Source organism: Hordeum vulgare, chromosome 5H (assembly GCF_904849725.1).
Source record: "Hordeum vulgare subsp. vulgare chromosome 5H, MorexV3_pseudomolecules_assembly, whole genome shotgun sequence".
Classification (NCBI taxonomy): domain Eukaryota; kingdom Viridiplantae; phylum Streptophyta; class Magnoliopsida; order Poales; family Poaceae; genus Hordeum; species Hordeum vulgare.
The window spans coordinates 215581511-215591957 of record NC_058522.1 but is presented as its reverse complement, the minus strand read 5'-3'; the positions used below and the strand labels follow the sequence as shown (position 1 = coordinate 215591957).

The following is a 10447-nucleotide window of genomic DNA, read 5'->3' as shown; positions in this document are numbered from 1 at the left end:
CGACTTGGGAGTAGCCTTGAGCCACCAATCTTGCCTTGTTTCGAATCACAATCCCATTGGCATCTTGCTTGTTTTTGAAGATCCACTTGGTCCCGATGATATTATGTTCCTCCTTTGGCCTTGGCACTAAATCCCAGACTTGATTGCGCTCGAATTGCTGAGTTCTTCATGCATGGCCATAAGCCAATCCTCATCATCGAGCGCTTCCTGTACCTGTTGAGGTTCACAATACGAAACAAACGCGTGATTCTCACAATAATTCCAAATTTGTTGACGAGTGGATACTCCCCTTTTCAAACTACCAAGTACATTCTTCATAAGATGTGACTTGACTCTCAGCTTGTTCACAATCTTGGCTGCGCGACGCTCCAAGAGTTCTTCATTTGATAACTGGGGAACATCGACTTGATTGCTTTGCTTGCCCTTGCGTTTTGATCCTCCCTTGGCACCAGTACCCCCTTTAGGCGCCGCAGAAGGGAATTGAGAGATAGCATCCTGATCAACTTGATCTTCGACTTGAGCAGGTTCACTAGTTTGTCCTTGTTCTTGTGGTTGCTCTTGATCTTGATCTTGTGCTTCTATTTGGTCTGGATCATGTGGTTGCACTTGATCTTGATCTTGAGCAGGTTCGGAACCTTGGGTGAGTGCTTGTACTTCATGGGACACGTCACCATCTTTAGGCAATTGGTCTTGATCTTGAGTTTGTTCAACTTGTTGAGGGTCTTCTCTTTGTTCATCAGAAGCGTGTGGGACTTGTGAGGATGATGGCTCCACTTGAGTAGAGCATTGTCCTTCTCCTTCGGCCACAAGGGGTTCCTCAATGGGGAGTATTTGACCAATCCCCATTCTTCGTATGGCTTGGGGAGGAATTTCATCACCTACATCACAAAGACCACTTTGCTCCACTTGGGAGCCATTATTTTCATCAAACTCCACGTTACACGTCTCCTCAATGAGTCCGGTGGACTTGTTGAGGACATGGTAAGCATGAGAGTTTGTAGCATAACCAACAAAGAGGCCCTCATGTGCTCTAGAATCAAATTTAGCTAAACGTGCACCTTTCTTGAGAGTGAAACACTTACACCCGAATACCCGGAAGTACTTGAGATTGGGTTTGTTTCCTGTGAGAATCTCATATGGGGTCTTGTTCAAGCCTTTGCGGATATAGAGCCGATTGGACGCATGACATGCTGTGTTGATGGCTTTGGCCCAAAAGTTATATGGAGATTTGAATTCCGCCATCATTGTTCTTGCAGCGTCCATCAGTGTCTGGTTCTTCCTTTCCACCACACCATTTTGTTGAGGGGTATATGGTGTCGAATATTGATGTTTTATTCCCTCATCACCTAGAAACTCATCCAAGGTGTAGTTCTTGAACTCGGTGCCGTTTTCACTTCTGATCATCAAAATCTTTGCTTCATGTTGACGTTGAGCTTCATTAGCAAAGTTGATAACAGTTTGTTGAGTCTCACTCTTCCTCTTGAAGAAATATACCCAAGTGTATCTTGAGTAATCATCAACAATCACCAAGAAGTACTTTCTGCCCCCAAGACTATCAAATGATGGGGGACCGAAGAGATCCATATGAAGGAGCTCCAATGGTCTCTTAGTGTAAATGAGAGTCGTTGGACGATGAGCAGTTTCATGGATTTTTCCTTCAATGCAGGCACTGCAAGCACGATCTCTGGCAAAACTCACATTTGTTAGTCCACGAATATGGCCCCCTTTAAGGAGACTTTGCAAAGATCTCATATTGACATGAGCTAGTCGGCAATGCCAAAGCCAGCCCACATCAACTTTAGCCATTAGACACATCGCAGTCTTAGTGGGTCGCTTTGAAAAGTTCACCACATAGAGACCATTTTCGACATGTCCAACATAGGCTACTTTAAGAGTCTTGCTCCACAAAAGAACCATAGTATCAAGATTAAAGAATGTGGAAAAGCCCATAATTGCAAGTTGGCGAACCGAAAGTAAATTATAAGCAAGGGACTCAACAAGCATGACCTTCTCAATAGATAACTCTTGAGAGATGACCACCTTACCAAATCCCAATACCTTTGACGATGATGCATCGGCGAATTGGACATGGGTGGGCATAGATGGGGAAGGATGCACATCCACCACTAAGTCCTTGCTTCCGGTCATATGATTTGTTGCTCCACTATCGAGCAACCATGACACCCCACCGGAAGCAAACTCCTGCAATAGATCAAGGCTTGGTTTTAGGTACCCATTTTTGAATGGGTCCTTTAATGTTAGAGACAAGGGTCTTAGGAACCCAAATAGCACATTCAATGTACTCATAGTAAGAACCAACAAATCTGGCATAAACATGCCCATCACCAGCACGGCATAAAACATAGGAAGGGTTTAGTTTGCCGGCTGTGTTGATAGGAATGGTTTTGCCCTTCTTGATGCTCCCATTTTCCACCTTGTTCCTGTTCACCTCCTGAATCCCTTCGCCCTCTTTGACAAAGATGTCCATGAGGGTGGGGGATCTGTTGTTCCTGTACTTCCTTTTTCTTTTAGACTTAGATGTAAGTCCAAGCCCCTCCTTTCCTACCACACCCTTTTGATTGCTCAAAAGGTCGTTCAGGCTCTTCTTGCCTTGGATGCATGACACAAGGCCCTTCTCAAGTTTATCCTTCAACTTGGCATTTTCCTCCATAAGATGTACATGCTCACAACAAGGGTTAGTTGTACAAGCATTATCAATTAAAACAAAAGGAGGACAAGTAGAGATTTCCTTGGTAAGCTTTGCTTGAAGTTGATCATGAGACTCTTTCAGGGAGAAATGACTACCTTTCAAGACCTTGTGAGCCTTGTCAAGTGTGTCAAACTCCATTTTGAGTCTGTCATGGTCAACCCCAAGAGCATCCTTTTCAGACTTAAGCATACGAGTAAGGACAGTAGCATGATCTAGTTTCTTTTGCAATTTAGCGCAATCATCGTTGTATGACTCCTCAGGAGCCAAACGAAGAGTGCACTCTGTTTCTAGTGCAATAGAAAGTTTAGCAATCTCATCGGCATAGTCACGACTATGACCTTGCATCTCGGAGATGGTCTCCTCATGAGACTCGATGAGGTCATTAGCCTCACCCAATTGTTCCAAAATGGCAACAAAGTGCCTCTTGGTCTCTCCTTTGATAGTACACAGAAATTTGTCAAGATCATGCTCATTAAGTTCCACAACATCACTATCATCAACACAATTCAACATTGAGGGAGCACTAGTGATGTTGGTCTTAATGCTGGGTGTTACCTGATTGATATCTTTGGCCATGCGGCACTTGGCGATGTGATTATCATTGGGGGCGTTGAAGAGAGACACATTCTTGGGAGAAGGAGTGGCGATAGCGACAATCACAGTTGCCACCATATCATCATCATCATCATCAGAAGGGTACTTTTCAAGTGCCACCATACCCTTTGGATGGGGTTTCTTGACAAAGTTGTTCTTGCTTGGGAATGACTTTGTTTTGTCTTTGCGAATGAGCTTGCCTCCGTTGTCTTCCCTCTTCTCATAAGGACATTCCGCCACAAAGTGGCTCACATTACCACAGTTATAGCATGTCCTCACTCGTTGCTTGGGTTTGAACCCACTTGAGTTGTTCTTGGTGAAGTTGGGTCTTGAGTTCCTCTTGTTGCCCCAGAATTGCCTTGACGCAAGAGCCATGTGCTCGTGATAAGCATACTTAGTGTCTTCAGGGCAGCTCTCCTCTTCCTCATCCTCCTCTTCTTCTTCAGGAGCAGCCTTTGCCTTCAAAGCAAGGTTAGGTGAAGCTGTCTTTGACCGAACTCGAGCAAGTGCATTGTCAGCGGTCTCGTTCATGATTGACATTGCAATGAATTCATCCAACACCTCACTGGAAGACAAGGAGTGGAAATCTGGTCGTTGGCGAATGACTGATGACATGGCTTTGTTGAAAGGCATGATGGCCATGAGAAACTTGCGCTTGACCCATGTGTTATCCACATCCTTGCTCCCATGATCCTTGAGATTACGAGGGTCCTCATCTTCCTTCATTACAAACTCATCGGCCTTATCAAGTACCACTTCATAGTTTGACCGTTGAATGCTAGAGCTTTCCTTGTATAGCACCATAATGTGCTCCCAACAGTCCTTGGCCAGAGAGAAGGGGCACAAGTGAGGAAGATCTTCAGGTGGTACTGCGGACTGTAGAATAAACAATGCAGAGTGATTATATTGATTGTCCGCTTCTTCTCTTGGAGTGAGGTTGCTTGGGTCATGAGGATAGTAGCCTTGCTCGATGATTCTCCATAAATTTGTTGAGCTGTGATTCAAATGAGACTTAATAGAAAACACCCAGTTAGCAAAATCACCCTTAACAAGCTTAGGAGGAGGACCAACAGGATTAAGACGCGGTGTGGGAACAGGTCCTCCATAGACCATGGGAGGTGGAACTGAGGCGTAGGTTCCAGTCCCATCCTTTTTGAGAGATGAGGAAGGTCGCATACCTTTAGCCTCTTCCTTAGAGGAATTGGCCTCCAAATCGGTGATGGTGGGTTTAACCACTAACGCCGGTTCGGGTGAACTTTTAATTCCCACAGTTAACTCTTTAAGCATGGTCTTGACTTCGTTCGTCAAGGACGTCTTGAGGGCGGCCATAGCCGTATTCAAGTCGTCCCTTGTGACCGAAGTCAAGTCCATGGCCTCGGGTTGCCCATGGGGAACTCCCTCTTCGCCTTCCATACTCTTCGGGTGGTGAAACCCTTAATAAAGAGACGTGGCTCTGATACCAATTGAAAGGATCGATATGGTTGACTAGAGGGGGGGGGGTGAATAGGCAACTACCAATTTTTAGCTTTTCTAAATAAATAAGGAGTAGCAATCATAAAGGTGCACTAACATGACACTAGGAGGATAACCTATATGATGCTACTTAGCAACGAGTAAAGAAGCACGTATGAGATACTCTACAACACCAAGAAATACAAAGTAAAGGTAAGAGATAACCACAAGTGGAACCGATGAAGACGAGGATGTGTTACCGAAGTTCCTTCCCTTTGACAGGAAGTACGTCTCCGTTGGAGCGGTGTGGAGGCACAATGCTCCGCAATAAGCCACTAGGGCCACCGTATTCTCCTCACGCCCTCGCACAATGCAAGGTACCGTGATTCCACTATAGGTGCTCTTGAAGGCGGCGACCGAACCTTTACAAACAAGGTTGGGGCATTCTCCACACAAAGCTTCGAGGCTCCCAACAAGACCACGGAGCTTCACCACAATGGAATGTGGCTCCGAGGTGACCTCAACCGTCTAGGGTGCTCAAACACCCAAGAGTAACAAGATCCGCAAGGTATTAGTAGGGGGAATCAAATATCCTTTGGTGGAAGTGTAGAACAAGGCCTTCTCAAGCAATCCCTAGAAAATCAACAAGGTTGATTGGCTAGGGAGAGAGATCGGGCTAAAATGAGCTTGTGGAGCAACAATGGAGCTTGGAGAGGTTAAAGGTGGGCTCTAGGAAGAAGAAGATGCCTTTATATAATAGGGGGGGGGGCAGATCCAACCGTTACCCACCTACCACATAAATGCACGAGCGGTACTACCGCTCCTGGAGCGGTACTACCGCTACCCAGAGCGGTACAACCGCTCAGCTTCTCACTAACCACGGTAGTACCGGGGTACTACCGTGCCACCACCTCCGTGGGAAAGTATGCTAGAAAAAAGCCCGTCAGCGCGGTAGTAAATTAATACTGCCGCACTGAGGGCGGTAGTACCTCCCTTGGAGCGGTAGTAAAAAACTACTACCGTACTTCGGGCGGTAGTACCGCTCCTGGAGCGGTAGTAAAAGTTTACTACCGCACCTGGGACGGCAGTACCGCTCGTGGAGCGGTAGTAAAAATTTACTACCGATCTGAGAGCGGTACTACCGCTGGTACATCAGTACTACCGCTTACCCTTTTTCGCATAGGCAAAGAAAACACATTGGTGCTCCATTGAAGCCAAAATATGGGTGGGTGCATGAGGTGTGTGTGTGAGGATTCCACCCAAACCTTTCCGACGCGGACCCCGTCTTGGTAAGAAGACTTTCCTATGACTCAAACTAGGAAGAGAAATGTAGAAGAAAATCCGTCTTCGAGAACCTCCGAGGGGCGTCGAGTCATCTTGTGCGTAGAAGAGAATATTATGAAATGCTCAGGACACAAGATTAGTCCGCACAACAATTGTCATCAATCACTAAAACCACTTAGGAGAAATATGCCCTAACAGCGTGCTTAAGGCCGTAGAGGGAATGGTGCAGCTGGCAGACGTGCGAGGGTGATGTAGCGTCAACGAAGCCGGACGATTGAGCGCTGTACACCATCTCCGCGAGGTGGCCGTGAAGGAAGGCGTTTTTTACGTTGAGTTGACGAATGGGCCAGTCCTTCCCGGTGGCGAGACTGAGCATAGTGCGGATGGTCGCCGGTTTGACGACGGGATTGAACGTCTCGTCGTAGTCGATGTCGCGCGCTGAGTGAAGCCACGTAGTACCTACCGCTCTTTGTAGCGAGCGAGCGAGCCGTTGGAGTGGAAGTTGTGCCGGAAAATCCACTTCTCAGTGACAATGTAGGTACCCGCAGGACGAGACACTAGACTCCAAGTGTTATTCTGCATCAGTGCATCGTATTCTTCTTTCATTGCATTGTACGAGTTGGGGTCTTTCATGGCAACGCGGAAAGAAGAGGGGATATGGCTGATGGGAGGCGTAGAGGAATCGGTGAATAGTTTAGGCTGAGAGAACCGAGACTTGGATCTGGTGCGCATGCCATGCAGGTTAGTAGGAGGTGGAACGGGAACCGCATGGGGAGGCAACACCGGTGCAGAGGGATCTCCGTCACAAAAGGTTATTACCACTTTCTAGCTCTTTTATTTGGATTTTAAAGAGTTTAGCCTATTTCTACCTACATGAGATATTTTTTTATTGACTCACTTCTGGCTAACTTACATTATAGATTAGTGTTTGTACCATCGACAATCCAGTGAATGCCCCGTTCTTTGAATCCTATGAAGGAGCACACGCATGATTTAACTGGCTCGATAGGAGAGGTTTGATCTTGACTAGTCTTTGCTTAGGCAATATCCGTTTGAGTTGAAACTAATTACTTCCTCTGTAAACTAATATAAAAGTGTTTAGATAACTAAAATAGTGATCTAAACGCTCTTATATTAGTATACAGAGGGAGTACGTGTTTGAGTGCTACCAGAAACTTGGTGTCCAAGCTCCTCAAGTCAGAATAGATAGCCACGCAAAATATGGTGCTCTAGCCCGTGGCGATGGTGCGATTTACTTGCATATTTCATGTTAAACCATCAGAGTTAGTTGAGGTCACGGCTATAGATAACTTGGATGCACCGTGGTAGTTAGCTATAGGAAATCTGTAACCATAGGTAGCTGTCATATTTTTCTTCTCTTTAAACCTTTCTTTTATCTCAAGTTGTTATGCCAACTACCTGTATGCTTATCAGGGATAAGCCCCTGCTATATAACATGAAGGCGCGACTCCTAATAGAGCACGACGCTTACCGCAAATTTCCGCATGGTATCAGAGCCTAGCCTCTTCCATCACATCCATCTCGCAATCTCCACCCAAGAGATTTTCCATGTCCTCCTGCAGCGCCTCCCAGAAAGGCCTTAGCGGTCAAATCATGGAGAGGCTCACTCGAAGCAACTATGTGCTCTGGCGTGCCCAGATCACGCCTCAGCTCCGAGGTGCGGGGTTCTTCGGCTATGTCGATGGAACCGTGCTGGAACCCGTCCCGGTGATCATCACTAAGGACAAAGACGAGAAGGAAGAAACGTCACCAAACCCTCTCCATCAGGTGTGGGTCAAGGATGACTAGCAGGTACTCGGATATCTGCTTCATAATCTGTCAAAAGAGGTCCTAGTGTAGGTAACATTGATTGCCCATGCACATGATCTGTAGACTGCACTTGCGAACATGTTCTCATGCAGTCCATAGCCCGCGTCAACAACGTGTGTATCGCCCTCACGAACGCACAGAAGAGGCAACAGTCGACGACGGCTTACTTCGCGCACATGCTCGCTCTTGTTGATGATCTCACCGATGCACAAAAACCAATCAAGGATGATGAGGTGGTGTCATACATCCTTGCTAGGATGGACATGGAGTACCATCCGCTCGTGTCTGCTATCGACGCGCGCACCATGCCGGTCTCCCTCGAAGATATCTTTGTCATGATGAGAAATTTTGATCAGAGGGTGGCCTTCTTCCACGGATCGGGTAACCCATCGGCTTCAAGTCTTCTGCCAATGCAGCTCAAGGCCGCAACGGCAACTCCTCAAGGTACCGTGGTTCACCGCGGCAAAAGGGCAAGAACAACACCAACCCCGAAAAGGGGTGATGAATGGATCGGGGTTCGAGTGAAGAAGGGGTCGATGCGCATTCCGTCGAGCCATGATGACCTTGGTCATACTCCTGGGATTGATGGAACTTCGTGTCGATTGTAATCTTCATCAGTCGGTGACACAGTCGGCCGGTTATATAAATGCTGTCGACGCTAGGGTTAAGGTCATGCCTTCTTTTATCTTTCCTTGCCTCTTCTCCACCTCCGCCTCGCACGCTTCGCTTAGGTTCTTCTTTGCTACCACGAACATGATGAAGAGCAAGACCTCCAAGCTTGAGCGCTCCAAGAAGGGCGGCAAGGCGAAGAATCCAGGTCGGGCCGCGTTGCTGCCGGGGTGGATTCAGGGGGATTGTGTCCCATCCTCCGTGAAGAAGGAGGACGTCTTGGAACTCGTGGAGCACGGGATGGTGGTCGAAAACTCATGGAGGTTGCCGGAGGGGGAGCTTGAGCCGCTGCCCTGCGTGGGGGAACAGGTCCTTCTCCTCACACATGTCGAACGAGGTTTTTCTATGCCTCGACACCCTTTTATTCGGGGCTTCCTCTATTACTTCTGGGCACAACTTCACCATCTCCCTCCGAATACCAGTGCATATCTCTCTGCGTTTATCAACGTGTGAGAGTGTTTTCTGGACTGCCCTCCTCACTGGGGTTGTTCAAGCACATATTCACTGTGCGATCCCAGACGGTGAAAAAAGCGAACCCAGGTGACACTAGGACCAATGTTATCCAGTTGTGTGGTGGTTTAGGGATCCAGAAAAGGGGTAGGAGCACTTATCCCCAAATGACCCTTCCTGAATCGGTCCAGAATTGGCAGTCCACATGGTTCTACTGTAAGGATGTCGCGTCTCCGAACATGTCGACTGGCCTCCCTCCTTTCACCTTAGATAGTCCGACTACCCTAGAACACTGACTGTATTCAAGGATGAGAAGGCAAAGGTGGAGATGTTGGTGGGTGAGGTGATCAACTTAGTCCGGAATGGACTGAATGGAATGGATCTGCTGGAGACGTTCCTTAGCCGGCGCATCCAACCCCTTCAGGCGAGGGACCATGCTATGTGGCACTACTCGGTCTCTAAAGATTCCACTCGATCGCATCGTGAGGAAGTCTCGGAAGAAACAGTTGGTCAGTGGATCAAGAGCATCACCGGGCCTTGTGATAATCCCATGGATCCAAGCGAGTCGCGCCTTATTCCGCTAAGAATAAGCCGCGAAAACCGGTATGTTATATCTTTTCCGATTGTGTTCATATCTTCGTCGAGTGACTGAATACTTATTCGAGTGACTCTGCTGCCTTTGTTCTTCGTAGGAATGGAAGAACTTGCATTCTCCTGTACCCAACGGGGAGCAGTTTGACCTCGGGGTGGAAAGTGAAGGTGGCAGTGCCGAGAGCGATTACGCTGACGATAGCGAGGAGAGTGAAGATGACTCAGACAACAGTGAAGAATAAAACCAGTCTCCTCCGCGCCACGAACCGCGATCCAAACAGCGCCACGACCTAGCGGCTGCTCCGAGCAAAACGGTCGCCTCCAGTAGCAGGAATATGAAGCGCGACCGGGCCGCTGTGACTGACTCCGCGGAGAAGGCTGCCAAACAGCCCAAGCCTAATGCGCCCAAGCTTCGGAAGGCCGCCCCAAACGAGAATCGTCGTGTCAGTTGCCTCAGCGTGAGTATCCGTCCTTTCTGTTTCTCCATTATGGCTTTCCGGGTTTCTGATGCCCGAGTGTAATTTTCTCGCCATTGTTGCTACCTCGGTGACGACTCCTGTCGAGGCTGGAGGGGACCACATGGACATGGACGTCGTGGATAAGCCTGCTCCTCGACTAGGTATGATAAATATTAACTTTACTCTGTTTTCTGGATTGGACCTGTCGACTGATTTAGCCACCACTTTCGCAGCTTCAGATGTCATTTTCTTAGATGACAAACAAGAGCCGCAACATACAGCTGCAGAATGGACTCAAGCCACGCCTGTAACGCGTGTGTTGAGTATGCGTGCAATGCATGTGTCGAGTGTGCCTCCGGTCGGTTCGGCTGCTATGATTACAGCCCCTCCGACTGGATCGACTATTGTG

At 47.8% G+C, this 10447-nt stretch overlaps 1 non-coding gene across 1 annotated transcript; it reads left to right on the top strand.

Moving 5' to 3' along the window:
- The first annotated feature begins 8085 nt into the window (after positions 1–8085).
- LOC123400559 lies at positions 8086–8224 on the top strand. The gene has a single exon (XR_006610792.1). It is a non-coding gene; the product is annotated as a small nucleolar RNA Z247 (small nucleolar RNA).
- Positions 8225–10447: the final 2223 nt, after the last annotated feature.